General features: G+C 36.8%; 1 protein-coding gene and 1 pseudogene across 3 annotated transcripts in view; both read right to left on the reverse strand.

Annotated features, from left to right (window-relative positions):
* The window catches only part of cadm3 (cell adhesion molecule 3), a 55,393-nt gene that overhangs the window by 34,709 nt on the left and 4,007 nt on the right, over positions 1–16,677 (reverse strand). The gene's annotated exons all lie outside the window — the stretch shown is intronic.
* Positions 12,593–12,693, reverse strand: LOC127951710 (uncharacterized; annotated as a pseudogene).

Consider the following 16,677-nt stretch of genomic DNA (forward strand, 5'->3'; position numbering starts at 1 on the left):
CTAGCACAAATGTGCACTGAAGCGTTTGAAAGCAGCCGTCTATTAGTGGCTACCGAATTGTTCTGGTACTCAGTGTTATCAATACTTCCAATACAACAGAATATTGTTACGTTGGACAAGAGTAGAATGTACAGTATACTTTTCATAGTATGACACTGTGTACTGACACCAAATGATACAGTAATAAAGTCCAGTTACATATAAAAACTGAAAGGAGTTAACATAACACTCAATATGGCAGTTGTACTGCTGCTTTACAGTTTCAATAAGGTTTACTTATTTTGTTCTTAATTTACACAAAACTCAATTAAAATGTAAAACAGCTGTTTTTAATTTCAAGATACTGCCACTCACAGAATAAAATATATGCATAAAGAGGTTGTATAACAAAGGCAGCAAGGTCATGTTGCTTGCAACAGTAGAAACAATATTACAAAGTTTAAAATGATTATTGTTGCATAATGTGCATTGTTGCACATAGTCTTCTAAAAATATAATAGGCAATATTCAGTGTACCCTGCAGAGGTATAGAGGCATCTATGATATTCTTAGTATGTGTGCTCAGCCATCATGAATATGCACGTATGCATTTCTAAGGGCATGCATTACAAGTTCTGGAGATGAAATCATCTTTACTGCTGGTGTTCAAAAAACCTCAAGAAAATCATGCGGACTGAACTAAAGTGTGGGTGGAGGTCTCTTCAAAACATCTTCCTTAGAGAGTATTGAGTCCAAAAGTATTAAATTAAACCCTGAAACTATAAAACTTTCCATTTAAATTACACATTGACCATGAAACGGACATACTGAGCTTTTCCATTTCAAGAATCACCATTAAAAATATTATTATTATCAGGTTTAACATAACTAAGGAAATGAACACTTCAATAATGACTAGGTTTACACTAATCCAGCAATTCTGTTTAATATCATTGTTATAATTAATCCCCTGATCGGGTTTAATATAATAAAAATATGAATCCCATGATGATAAGCAGAATATTAAAAATTAATCCCCTGATCTGGTTTAGAGTAATGAGAGGTACACTTGACTGAGCAAAATGAAAAGCAGAGGAGACAAAATGTGTGTGTCATAGTTACTGAAATGGAAACATGCAGAGCCCTGAAGAGGAGAGTCAGGAATCACATTTACACTGACTTGAGTCAGAATGAAGACAGGTCATGTTCAGCTATAAATTCAACATTTTCATGATCAGTTTAAACCAAAACCATCCAGATAAAGACAACACAAATATAAAGACACAAATAAGGTAAAAAAAGATGCAGATATTATTTGAATAGCTATGGTTGAAAAACGTTTCGCTTCTCTTCTTTAGATAGGAAGGAACAGTCAGACATACGGTGGCCGAGAAAGCTCAATGCACTGCAATTTAAGAAAACACATGCAAATTGAAAAAACACCAGCAAATAAAACGCGCTGCAAATCATCACAACACATGCATATAACGAAACGCACTGCAAATCATCACAACACATGCATATAACGAAACGCACTGCAAATCATCACAACACATGCATATAACGAAACGCGCTGCAAATCATCCCAACGCATGCATATAATAAATAAGCTGAATAATTACATGATTAAATATAAAACATTACTTTAGATGGCTAACTTTAATATCCTCAGCGAAATATAATTTCAAGGTTAATGAAAATAAATTTGTAATGCTTCATTAATTGTTTCTTAATGTGCATGTGTTGTGATGATTTGCAGCGTGTTTCGTTGTATGCAAGTGTGAGGATTTACAGCACGTTTCGTTATATTCATGTGTTGTGATGATTTGCAGCGCGCTTTGTTATATGCATGTGTTGTGTTGATTTGCAACAGTTGTGTTGTCAAACTAATGAAGATGTTTTCTTCATTTGCTGGTGGGTTTTTTTTTCAATTTGCATATGTTTTCTTAAGTAGCAGCGTGTTGAGCTTTCTCGGCCACCATATAGACATCTCTATGTGCATTTGACTAATTTTTCCATCCAACAGGGCTGCTGACTCTTATTCAATACTGCTTGACTGCAGGCAGCGTTCAAGGTGAAGTTTGAAATTAATCCAAGGAAAAGAGTTTACATTTAATCCCTGGTAAAGAGCTTAGTTGTTCAGTTATCTTGATGAAGCTATGTCCCTCCTTATGAGAGAGTAGTATTTCCTAATGAGAGAGTAGAGTAGTATTCTGCTTTCTGAGTAATGTATAGTGCATACAATTGTTATTTTTTTTAAATAGTATATGAATCATGCAGCAAAAAACATGGATGTAACATGACCTTATTACATGAACATCTCCCCAATATCATTAAAAGAACAAAGCTATATTGCATAAAACATCCTAATGTTTTGCATTAAAAAGAAAATAAAAGATGTTTAAAATGCAGCTGGTTTATTCATAAATAAAGGTCAAATCAAGTAAATTACTGGAATACAGCTTAATGGGATACAGCAATGCTCTACAGTGTAACCATTTAGTTGCACGAGCAACTGAAAATTACTGTGTGCAACATGATAAAATGTTAGGCGTACCGGTGTGACTGACCCAATCAAAGTTAATAAATAGCTGCATACAGGTTTCAAAATTAACATTTTGCAAGCTCTGAATGCAAGTAAAAAATGTGAAGGCTGCAATTTAATCATCTTTATTTAAAGTCTAATATGCATGTTATATTGTAGCACATAAAGGGATAGTTCACCCAAAAAGGAAAATTCTGTCATTAATTACTCACCCTCATGTCGTTCCAAACCTGTAAGACCTTCGTTCATCTCTGGAACACAAATTAAAGTGCCCCTTTTCGAATATTACCTTTCATGCAATGTGTTATGTAGCTGTATGTGAACATAAACTATCTGCAAAGTTGTGAAGCCAACAGTGCATGATAAACAAAGTTATTGTCTAACCAAAAAAAAAAAAAGTTGGCTCGCAATTGCCTAAACAAGTCATCAGGAATTTGAATCTTGTGCTTGTGAATCAGTCTCTTGTCGATCAGCCAGTTCAACTGTTTCATCAGCAGACTCCGGCTCAAATTGGTGAGATAAAATCGATACTATCTTTTCTATGTACTGACAAGTCTCCAGGGCTGTCATTCCATCATGGCAATGGGAATTTTGTTTCCGACATGCGCTGTATGCGGTAGACCAATCCAGAGCCCATCTCCATGGCTCTGGAACAATCACAAAAGTTTGAGCCATCTGACCAATCACAGCAGTGAGGGCTCACGGAAAGGAGGGGTTTAGAGAAACTGATTCTTTAAACTGCTTTGCTTGAGTCGTTTACAAATCATTTAGAAATGAGCTCAAATTAAATCTATTTTTTAATAGTGTTTTTTTTTTTTACCTTGCATGCATGTAAACCTGTTTTAAGAGACTCACAAAACAATATTAACAACCTTAAAAACTGCATAATAGGGGCACTTTAAGATATTACTGATGAAATCTGAGAGCTTTCTTACCCTCCAGTAATGGAATTAGTACATTCAAGACCCAGAAAGGTTGTAAGGACATCGTTAAAACAGTCTATGTGACATCAGTGGTTCAATCATAATTTTATGAAGCTACGAGAATACTTTTTGAGTGAAAAAAATTATGACTTTATTCAGCAATTTTTCTCGTGGTACTCTTGTGAATGCACGGCAGAAACTGACACGGAAGAGAATAAAAGTTCTTTAAATTATAAAAATGTTACAAATATGAATGGTATTATAGTGTTAAAACTAAAATTAAAACCATGAAAACACCTTAAGATAACTTGTAGAATGAAAAAAAGAGCATCTTAAGTACACAGAATAACATAAGTGGACTTTGCACGATTATGTAAATGTGTCATCCATATTTGTAATCGTGATTAGAAATTATATTAATTGTGCAGCCCTACACAGCAATATGTTTTTATAGTGCCTGTCGGAAACATGTGTCATGCATGTGAAGTACTTCATGTCAAGTAACTTACTGACAGAGTGAACTTCATTCAGAGCTAGCTAATTAATTCTAATGAGTATATAAATAGATCTCTCACCTGCTTAGGCGAGAGAGAGAGAGAGCTAAAGAGGTTGTGTGTGTGTGCACTTCCAGTAATCGTTGGTATGGAGCCCAAACATTAAAGGAATGTAATGTGAACCATCCAAGCGTATGTCATGTGATTTGTTTAAAGCTGTGCTAAAGAGAAGAGTGTGAATGTGTGTGTGTGTGTGATTATGCTGTATGATACGATATGACAAAGCGTGAAAACCCTTCATCGCTCATCTCTATCCCCTCCTTCTCTCTTCTTTCCACTTTCTTGGTTCCCATTCATCTTTCTCTCTTCTATCTCTTGTTCGCTCTACTGCCACCTCTGCTTGCCTTATTTCCTCTCTCTTTCTCTCCAGCCTGTTTATTCTGTCTGTCTGTGGTCCCTTTTTATGTATCATTCATTCACTCCTCAGATTAGAAACGCTTATTACCGCTCTTTTGTCTCAGCCCACAGAGACGCGGCTGAATCAGACACACGCGCACGCATATACATGAACACAGGTTCATTGACAGGTTTGTACTCATGTTATTTTCTAGCTCATATCATGCAACAAATGAAGATTTAATCACAAGGCAGAAAAAGCCACGGTTGGCACTTACAACTCTGCGGTGAATTAAACCACACAGTGCACTTCTCAGCGCTGACAAACCTGGTGAATAAAACAACACTGTAGAGCAGCTGAGACGAGCAACACAGCGGAGCTTTCAGAGTGAAACTGCTGAATAAAACAACACGGCTCTTTCATCCTCAGCCAAAATGATGGGTGACTCCACAATGTGCTGCTTTCATCACAAGCAAATTGCGTGTGAACATCTGAGGAGCGCACATACACACATTTATCTCAAACACGTATGCGCACACACAGCTGACACTTTTACCCCGCAGACAGACTACTCTCTTTTTTATACACACTTTCTCTCAAACACACACTTAAAAGAACTCATGTTCGATAATTGGATCTGAACAATCTAAAAGTAGAAGTGAGACGGAGAATGAACCAAACGGGCTAAAGGTTAACAACATTCATCATTATAAAAACATACACACGTGTGGCACTCTCTGGCCGATAGCTGCTGTTCAACAGACTCGTGCTGATCCCGTCTGATCTCATCTCTCCCCACTTATAGACAGTTTAATCAAAAACACAGTGCTGTGCAGGAGCTCTGCTGTCCTGTTAGATCACAGGAAGGGCGGCGGAAAGTGACTGGCTACAGATAGGAGATCAGTGGAATCAGACGCGAGTGCTTCGGGATGTGGTTAATTTGATGTTGGAATTGTCTGAGAGAGTTTCTGAGAGCAGCTGGTTGGTTATGTTAGAACTGAAATCTAACTGATTTTCTTTTCTTTTCTTTTTTTTTTTTTGCAGAATGTAATAGGAAACGGGTACAAAACCAACCATCTAAATTCTTCAAACTATCAACGTTATTAGCCATACTTTTATTTCATTCTAACCACTTCCAGTTTGGAAAGGAGGCCACCAGAAGTTGGAATGCAAAAAAAGCTACTTCTGCTTAGAACGAAGTAAAATTAAACATTTGGCTCAGTCTATGTTTGGTGAAATCAGTCTCAGTGGCCAAATACAAATATGCATACTTTTGCAGAACATGCAAAAAGCTATATATTAATTAAGTAGGGCATGTTTATATCTATCTATCTATCTATCTATCTATCTATCTATCTATCTATCTATCTATCTATCTATCATTTGTATGTATGTATGTATGTAGATTAGGGGTGTGAAAAAATATCAATACATGTGAGTATATCGCAATATTTTGTTTGGCAATACTGTATTGATTCTCAAAAACAGAATATAGATGAAAAAAACATACACGTTTCATGGCAGTTGTTTAGTTTTGAATTCATATCCCGACCGCTAAATAGCAATCTTCGTCTCTGAACTTGCTATGACAGGTAATACTGGGATTAAAGGGTTAGTTCACCCAAGAATTAAAATTTGTCCATCTTCTACTCACCCTCAAAGCATCCCAGGCGTATGTGACTTCCTTCTTTCAGAATAATCCAATCAGAGTTAAAATTGTCCTTGCTCTTCCAAGCCTTTCAGTGGGGCTAAGCAGGTGTTTGTCATCAACAGTTCAGAAGACGAGAAATAAGTAATAAAACGTCCCTCACATGGCTCCAGGGGCTGAATAAAGGCCTCCTGTAGCGAATTATTGCATTTTTGTAAGATAAATATCCAGATTTCAAACATAATAAACACTTTTTTTCTCAATTCTGCTGACTGTTGGGAACTGGAAGACGTGCAGGTGGATGATGTAGTACGTCAGGGCTGCGTGGTTAGTGACGAGAACAGAGAAAGAACAAAACAAAACACCATTCAAGAATTAGAAGCACAAAACGAGAACTTGTAAAGAAAAATGTTGGAGGATTTCGATATATGCCAAGAGGAGACTGGTTTTCCTTTGCTTCTACATTTCCCAGAGGCACGGGCACAACCTGAATGTGTTCCATGTCCCACAGTCAGCAGATGTGAGAAAAAAAGTTTTTATTATTTTTAAAATCTGGATATTTATCTTACAAAAACGTATGGACTCACTTTATTCACCCCCCGGAGTGAGGGCTTTTTATTACAGGTGTGTGTACTAAATACGGCTCTGTGTAGTTAATGCTGCTCAGTCTGAAAGCAGGTGACGATAATTTACTACTAATCACCGAACCGGTGTTCTGTCGATTTGTCCTACCCTGTCAGATTTTGCTTCCTCCCATTAAAACAGTGGGTAGTACAATTCGACAACGAAAAATGCTACTGTGAAGTTATAGTTTATTAACGCCTACACCTACCACAACCCTAAACCTAGACTTACAGTAATGCAAATACCGTAATGATGTGTTATACAGTATTTGCGGTTGTAGCTAGAAAGGATACAGTTACAGGAAACCAACAATAGATATTTTTTCTACCTATGAGATTGTGTTTTATTAAAGTCTACACCTACCCCAACACCTACAGTAATGAAAATACATTAAATATTGTTGTTCAGCATGAGAAAAGGATACAATATTGATGTGCGCAGTGAACCCTGGTAGGAAAATCTCATTGGTAGGATAAAATGTCAAGACACCAGCTCTACAGGTGAGTTGCGAATGACAATTGAATTCAAATAATTGCACAGCCCTATACCGATCCCAGTGTGTTCTGGTTAAAAAAAATTCTTTAATTGTTTTTGCTAAAGTTTGCAGATGGTGGTGCAATCTTAATGTCAGCTTTCCTAAAAATATATCCTATTCCTAAAAAAGAAATATCCCAATATATTGACTTGCTTACAGTATTGCAATGTATCGCAATATATCAAATCGCAACCCCTGTATCGTGATACGTTTCGTATCGCCAGATTCTTGCTGATACACAGCCATAGATAGATAGATAGATAGATAGATAGATAGATAGATAGATAGATAGATAGATAGATAGATAGATATAAAATATCTCTGTTTACTGAGGCTGACTGTTGGCAGTATTTCATTGTTTAGGTATTTTTTTCTGTGTCCTTGGTCTTAGGTGAAAAGTTTCATTGATTTAGACTTGGAATAGATTGAGAGTGGCTGACACAATCAGTTAAAGACTGAGAAAAGCCGATACTATCAGAGAGACAGACAGACAGAATCTTCTAAAGTGATCTCACACCGGCTGCCAATTCTGAGTTCTTCCACAAGAACTCAGAAGACTGAAAGTACACCTCGATTTTTAAATCTAAAATTTTTTATGATTTAATCCAATATAAATATAATACGTAAAAATATTAAAGTTTCTAACCACATCATCAATGCATCTTGGACTGATTAATTAATATATGAAAACATATTTTCAGCTTAAAAAATCTTAATGGCTTTGAAACCTTCGAAATTGTAGTGTTTCTTATTTCTAAACTGTAGTTTTTAGCAAACTTAAAATTATTTTTTTTAATAGAAATAATAATAATATAGTATTTAATGCTGCACAAAAAAACTGTCAATTATTCCCTTGAAATTGTGATTGTGATTATTAATTATGATATCACAATTTACATTGAATGATGTTAATACCATTGTTTGATGCAACTGCATGCACTATTTTTATATGAAAATAAAGAAGCTGAAAACACTCGAACTAAAAAAAACTTTAGTGCTTTTCTATAGTATTAAGCCTCAAATGTCAACTATACATTTGATTGGTAAAAATATGAATGGTATTATAGTGTTATAATAAAACTAAAATTAAAACAATGGAAAAACCCTTAAGATAACATGCATGAAAAAAAGCATCTAAATCACACAGAATAACATAAGTGGACTTTTAATTTCAATTGGATGATTAATTTCCGCTTTGAACGAATACGTAATTGTGGCATCCATAATTGTAATCGTGATTAAAACTGTGATTTATTGTGCAGCCCTATTTCATGCAAGGGATGGGTGATTTATGCAATATTAGAGATGTTTTCAATATAAAAATCACTGGATAGTGTGAATATTAATTATTGTTGAAAATTAAGATTAAAGTGTCAAAGAAGGCACCAATGGGCAATTTCACTCCTCCTGCAAAGTACCCAATAAGTGCTTCCAGCAACCACTTTCCCATCTGAAAAATGTTTCAATGCCAGTGTGAACATACTGACATACCATAGAGCGTCTCTTAAACCAGAAACTGATGATAGACTTTTGTTCTTAGATACTGTAAAAACTTGTGAAACACTTGCATACTTTACAGCATAAAATGTAGTATGTCAATTGCATTGCTCTAAAAAAGCAGTCAGAATGCACTTTATTTTTTCATAGTGTTACATTTTTTTGCACTTAACATTTTATGTGCTTAGAAACAATAGGCATACCTGTTCTATCCAAATAGAAGGAAATAACCTTTTCAATTATCCTAAAGCAAAAGCAAAAATTTTGAGATATAGATATTTTGAATTGATATATTGAATTTTAGGTACATCCCAGCTCCATATTCAGACTGTTATTACCTGCAGAACTTTAGAATTTGTAGCAGCAGTTAAATAAACCAAAATATCAGCACTGCACTCAACAAGTACTGGGTAAAACAAAACCAGTATTGTTTTTAAAATGTTGTAGGAACACATTTCAAAAGCAAAGGTTAATCTACTAAATACATGCTCAGAAATCATCCAAGGAACTTCTAATATCTTCTCTAAATAGGAGATAATTGGAGAGAAACAGAAGCATGGCTTGGTAATGGAGAAGAGGGTACGACCTACACTGTGCACAGGTATAGCTTTCCCCACAAACAGTGAAGAAACACAGCTTTTTTTAAAATCCACTTTAAAAAGGAGGAGGACATAAAGTGCTCATTAAAGCGATGAAAAGCACTGCACTGTTAAAACAGAAGCAGCAGAGAATAGGCTGATTGTTTTCGAGCATACAGCAAACATACAGTAGATCCCCATTTGCTAATGATAACTTCACTAATCATAGTCATCACAGCAGAACAGCGAGCCATGGGATCATAAGAGGCATAAACACATTTACCAGCTCATCTGTGGTTTGTCGACAGATCGTATTATCAATGATTGTGGATCATTTCCCAGAGGAGAATGACCTCTGCTTGAGAGCTTGTGATGTATCTAACTGTCAGAGAACCCGGTAAGCATTTCCTGAAACCATGATTCATAAGATAAGACCTTCTGTGGATCTGACAGGGTTCCCTGCTTCTTCTTAACACTACGGTCTCTTCCTTTCTCCCCCTCGCTCTTGGTTGCTTCCCAGGCCTTCTGCTCTACAGAGTTACGTTTCAGCAGAAAAATGCTGGCAACAAAAACAGAGAGAGAGAGGAAATGTACAACAAATAGCCAAAGGGTGTGTGAGAGAGCGCGAGAAAGAATCAGCAGCATTAGAAAAGGTGCCAGCAACAAATCTGTCCTCTGAGTTAAGTGAGCCACTGGCACTTACAGACAGCTCTCCCGCCTCTAAATCTCATCCACATTAATGATTGGCCAGCATTACCGCCCATTGCTTAATCGCTCATCATTATTGGCCACATCTGGAGGAGCCAAGCCGCTCAATCAAGCCACGGCCGCATGTTACGCTGAGGTAAGGAAGCAAACACGCCAGCACTTTCAAACGGATCGCCTTTCCCAGGGAGCTTTGCAGTGGTAAACACAGCCCCAGGGCACTCCTGAAAGCAGGAAGTGTGATCCAACTGCCAACCGGCTAATTGGAAATGCTTTCCTTCGTTCGAATGGACACAGCCCTCATTCCTGTGGACCCAAGCTTGGTTCAGCAGAAACTTTGAAGCCCACTACATGGTCCCTTTAGCTTGCTGCCATGGCGCAGGCAGGAAAGAATCAAGTCCATGTTTTTATTCATGAAAAATATATCACTGGCGATGTTGGCTGGATAAAAATACCCGCGTAAGTGGGCCAAACTGCTTTGAGTACAGCACTGTGATGTTTGTTATTCCCAACATTTAGCTTGGAATGTTATGATGTCATCAGAGCCATGGATACGCTCTACCTTGTTTTGGGCATTTGATTAGCTGTTATTGCTGATAGTGCTACTGCTACAACACTTTCTTTTAATTGTATAACTTTTACAAATAATAATGGCCAATAATGATGAGCGTTTAAGCAAGGTAACCTTCGTGTTAAGAAGAAGCAGGGAACCCTGTCAGTACCACAGAGCATCTTATCTTATGAATCATAAGAAAAACTATAAATGGAATCTGTCTGTGATTGGACAGCTCTCTGCCACTTGATTCACTTTAAGATAAGGCTTCAAGGCATATTTTTTCAATCTAACTTATTTTTTCTAGACTTATCTAATGATTATTTTTTCCAATTAGTCGATGAATCTACTGGTTTTATTTTCCATTTATACTAGGGTTTTTTTAAATGCTTGAAGCTGATTCACTGACGAACCTTCTAAGTCATGCAAATATTTTCAGTGAAACGCATGGCGAACATAATATCAGGCAGCTCTCTTGGCCACATCCATATCACTTCGCCCAAAGATTTCAGTTATTTCAAATGTCCTTACAGCCTGAAACAGCAAAAGAAGAAAAACCCTGCTACACTGGCCAAACAAATAAATATAGTAAACAATCAGATAAAAATGACAGATAATTTCATTTGTTGCCACAAAATTAAATTTTATTATGTACGGAAAGCACAGACTCTATCTCTCTATCTCATTCACAGAGACACATACCATCTGCATACACAGTAACATAAGGGCTAATGTTGTTAGCGCTACTCTGACCATTTTATCAGTAACATCAACTTAAAAACATCATGACTTCCCGCAAGCGAGGTAACAACAGTGCTTGCACTATTAGTATAAATTTCACTATTAGCAGAAACTGCTGCAGAACACGTAAGAGACTCACAGAAGTAATTTAGCTCTCTCTCTCTCTCTAACAACTAAGATATTAACTGCAGTCTGCTATGCACGGCTCAATCCTCCGTTACTAGGTCTAAAATTACGTTTTGGAATTAGCAACGGAGGCACTGGATGAGAAGCGGAAGAAATAATCCTACTCACAATAGCAGTTTAAGTACAAAAAATTAAAAAAATGTCTTGAAATATATTATTCAATTTGTTCATTAAATTACTTACTTTGCAACAAAAAAAAAATGCATAGAATTAAAAATCTATCAGTACTACAAATGTCCATAAGTCCAACAAAAATAATAATCCTATGTAACGATGACAGTATCAAAAATGCCCATGTCCATGAATAGGGGTTTAGCACAAAACTCATGGTTCAGATTATATTATGAGTTTTGAGTCACAAATTTTATCATTTTTCAGATCAGTTAGAAATATATATTAGTATATAAGTAATATATATTAATATATACAGGGTTTTTTTAGGCTGCTGTCACTTTAAGATTGAATTCATGGATTTGTTTACATTCACTTCACCTAAAGCCTGAGACACAGCGCACAATTTTAGCAATCCGATCACTGCATGTCACACCGTGTGACATGGATCTAATAAACTTGGCTACAAAGTGTGCAGACTGTACGATGAAGTCACCTATTTACTCTTACGCTACGACGTACGTTACTATAGAAGAATAAAACATCATCAGCATGTGCTAGTGGTAAACAAAAAGAGCATGATAAATCACACTTTATCAGTTGTAGTTTTATGTGTGCTGGAAAAAATTGAAAGCAGCGAAAGAGTAAGGGATAAGAGCTTGAGGTAAGCAGTTTTATGTTTTAGCGCCATGTTGCACTGATTTCATGTTAAATTTTTATTGGTTGGTCGATGTGGACAGTACCAGCAAACACACTGTGTGATGATCATGCTGTATTGTAGACTATCTTTGGTCACAGAAATGTGACAAATGCTTTCTTTGAACCTCTCTCTTTTTATGACACAGGACCAACGATTTGTAGCCACAATCACATGATATGCACACATTATGAACACACACCCATAGCAGTGGGCAGCCATTTATGCTGCAGCGCCCGGGGAGCAGTTGGGGGTTCGGTGCCTTGCTCAAGGGCTCCTCAGTCGTGGTATTGCCAGCCCAAGACTCGAACCAACAAGGTTAGGAACTTAGGGTTAGGAATCAAACTCTCTAACCACTAAGCCACAACTTCAACACAAAAAAAGATTGGAACGCTTCACGGATTTGCGTGTCATCCTTTCGCAGGGGCCATGCTAACCTTCTCTGTATATGTATTTTTAGCACATGTGCCGCCATGGCGTGTATCACCATGATTGTTTCACAATGCTCATCTTTCATCTGGGACAGCCAAAAATCTTGGGCTTAAGACATAACTGGGTATTTTGAGATCATTTTGTGCGCATTTGTACATTTGTGTGTCGCAAGTGCAAGGAGGTGCCAAAGTAAACTCAATTCTATGTTTTTGTGCTTTCTGACATGTGCATGAGTATAGAATCGACATGAAACACATGCGTCAGTCTATAATGGTTAAACTTTGCAACTAATCCATGTATCACATGCGTGCCAAACTGTAAGGCCTGGTCCATACAAATCATGGATCAGCTGTTGAACCCCTATCCATAACACTGGAAAGTTTAATCACAATTGATAGCATGATTAAACAGTGAGTTAATCTATCAGATATTTTAGATAACCAACAACGACTTTCAATGTTTTGTAACAAAGTGCAAGTAGAGTACGTTTAAATCAATACAACTAATTTCTCCATCATTTTATCCCTAATGTCAGATTTCTGATTATATAAACAATTAAGCTCTAAGTAAATCAGAGAAAATATCAATCCATTTGTGGCCACTGTGAATCTCTGTTGCAGTAAATCCATTACAATCATTCCCACTTGGCAACAGCAGTCAGAAAGGATATGTGATGTAATTTTATGGAATGCTTGGAATGAATCTCTGTTTTTCTCCCCACTCCCAGATTTGTGTTTTCCCAAGCAATGAATTGGTGGCTGAGGACAGGATAGTGCATTTTGCAAAACAAGTACGCCACAGGGCAATTCATGGTTTGGCATCACTCTATTGTGAAGAAATCAGCTCTCATCCTACAGCCCTGTAATAGAGATAGCATCTGTTTTAAGAGCTTTGGATCTCAGCATCGTGTCAGAGTAAACATATTGTATGCTGATGAATCTAGGGCTCGGGAGTATCAGTCTAGAGTTATTTAGAGTTTAGATGGAAGATAACAAATTAGCAATAAGGAATTATCCACAGACTGTGCATGCACACAATGTACAAAGAACATTCACCCCTTAGCAGAACACACGCTTACAACTTTTACACTGAACATCAAATCAAGGGCATCAAATGCAAACTTTTCTTTAGAAAATATAGCCTTATGGCTAAAACTGTAAAAAAAAATAGGTTGCCTTTCAATTCATGTCATGAAATATGAACTGAACTGACCACACCCAACAGGAATGTGATTTGAAATTAAGACTGAACTCGAAAATCACAGAAAGAGATTTTATTGAGTTACTGAGGTACTGCATTCTGGACAATGATTCATTATTTTACCTTAGTGTACAGAAGTTAATTTATTAAATATAATGAACTACATCTGGTATTTCAAACATATCTGTCAACCCATCCATTTAGATAACAAATATTGCTTAAAAATGACAAATATATAAAAGTTCAATTTATTTTAATACTACTTCCTTACATTGAAATTTATATTACAATTCTGAATCCTGTTTGCTCCGTCAATTCAAATTTAGGATATGAACTGGAATTTAAAAGGCATTCTAAATACAATTTCACAGACCTGGATGTTCAGTGCTAAAATTGCATTGTTTTAAGATTCAAATTAAGGCAATATTCTGTGAGTTTGTTGCATCATCTCATGAATATGCATTGCTGAAAATTCCTGAAAAATGCTCATGTCCTGATTAATGACAGGAGATCTGTATCTAGCCTAGCTTTTAACAGAGGAAACATGAGAAGATGGAGCCAAATGCGCATTTAATGCAATCAGATAGCCACTCTTACATCTCTAGATACAACCATTTTGAACTCACAGAAGTCCCAACACTTAACCTTAATCTAATAGGTCAAGCTTCTCTTGCTTGTACACAAGCTCTGCACAAACCCCTTAACACGAGATGGCTTTCTAAAGTGCAAAAAAGGTTCACATAGGCAGAAAAAAGAGAGAAAACACACCCTCAGTGCCCACTTCAGTTTTTTGGAGTAGACTCTCAATTGTATCACTTTCTAACTCACAGATAAGCTCTAGTACTAGTGAGAACGTTTCAAGCTTTGGGAAACTACATTTCCCAGGAGTTGGTGAAGGGTTCTAGAGATTATAGACAGGAAATAATGTCCTCTCTGTGACTTTGCCTGTCTCACTCGGGGGTTCCGGCATGTAAACGACGCCAAGACAAGGGTGACTTTCATTTCCCCCTCTCTCCTTCTGTTTGTAGGTGTACTTCACATCCAGAACCACACACAATCTCAAACACACCTACTGATCTCACGCCATGTCTATAAAAACCCAGAACAGCTATATACTCATTACACTGATCTTTATCCAAGTCCACATTGAAACAAGACAGCCACACTGGTGCTGAGCCAGGAGAGCCAATTCAAATTCATTACGTACCTCAGAGCAGAGCCACTGTCCCTAGATTCGTTTTTTTGGGGGGGTTTTCGCAAACAACAGCTTTGATTGGAAAGGACTAAAGGGAATCAGTGGTTCTGTTATGAGAATCTTTGCAAATATGGGACTAGAACAACATTATTTTATCTTACTGTCAACTAATTTGACATTAAGTCAGCCATCACATCCAAACATATGAATTTGTTTTTCTTTTCCCCATTATCTTTTCATCTTTAACACCAGTCTATTAAACGATCAGCAGGGGGATTGTGGCAAAAAATGGTAATGACCACATGATTGAAAACAAGGAACCGCTTTTTGTGCATTAGTCTATTGAAAAGTCACATACTTAAATCAAACACATTTTTGTCCTATACTGTGTATTACATCCCATGCTTTTTAAACTTACATTTATGCATTTGGCAGTACATGACAGTGCATTCAAGAAACAGATTGACCTATTGTTTCATGTATTCCCTGGGAATCAACCCATGATATTGCCATTGTGAGCACCATGCCCTACCATAACTACAATAACTCAGCATTAACTACAGCATTACAGGCAATACCTAATTTCGACTACCAATTGTCTTAAACAAAACTGAAATATTTTTTCAAAGATTCAGCATCACAGACCTTGCAGACTTCGAATATAGTGACTGACATTCTCACTGTAATTACCTGGGAGCTTTGTTTTCCAATGGAATTAAAAACGGGCTCCCAGGATTTGCACAATGCCAGTCAGTTTGGAGCTTGCTGTTTTTACAAAGCTCTTGCCATTTTGGAGTGCAATATGCTTCAGATGGTCAGCGAGCGGCTCATAGGTATGCATTCTGTCTGTATGTTGGAAAACATAGCTTTTGCTGTCCCAAAACCTAGAAAGCTGCCAACCTAGACCATATTTTAAGGCAATACAAATGTAAAAGCTGTTCTACATCTGTGATGTCTTATTGCCTTACCTCATTTCAACCAAATTCTATAGCATGTATTCTTCTTGGAAAGTAATGTATTTTGACAAGCTCGTGAAAAATTTCTTTTCATCTGAGAAGCTACCTTAAAAGGCACTAGAAACTGCTTACTGCCTCTTGGAACGGAGCTCATATCTTGAACAAAGACAAAGTACTTTAGAGAACATTTTAAATCAATATATCTTTACATTTACAAACACTGTTTATCTACAGTTTGTTTACTGTAATAGAATACTGTTTAAAGGTATGACCACTTTGGCACATCTAGCCGTATTGACAGCACACTTACAGAAGGACTGTTGCAATAGTATGACAATATTTGTCTCTACAAATGGAAACACAAGAGAACAACAAAAGCCAGAGCAAAGGCAAAATGAACATTCTAGCTCTCCTTGAAATTAAACGAGTAAATCAAGTAAGACAAAACTCTCTTCTGAGTAATTAAAAAAAAAATCCCTATAAACCACTCGAAAAAATCCATAATTATGACTTTTAAAATGTACTACTGTATATCCCATGAGTGGTTCCTCCACACAGGCCTCTGGAGTTTTCTTGTGTGGTGAGAGAAGAGAAGTCATCAGGGGTTAAGATGTGCAATGTGCGCGTCTAATTTGTGGCTTGTCGCCTGACTAATCAGTTTTTTAGTGATCCATTACTCTG

The sequence above is a fragment of the Carassius gibelio genome, chromosome B2 (genome assembly GCF_023724105.1).
Source record: "Carassius gibelio isolate Cgi1373 ecotype wild population from Czech Republic chromosome B2, carGib1.2-hapl.c, whole genome shotgun sequence".
Taxonomy (NCBI): Eukaryota; Metazoa; Chordata; class Actinopteri; order Cypriniformes; family Cyprinidae; genus Carassius; species Carassius gibelio.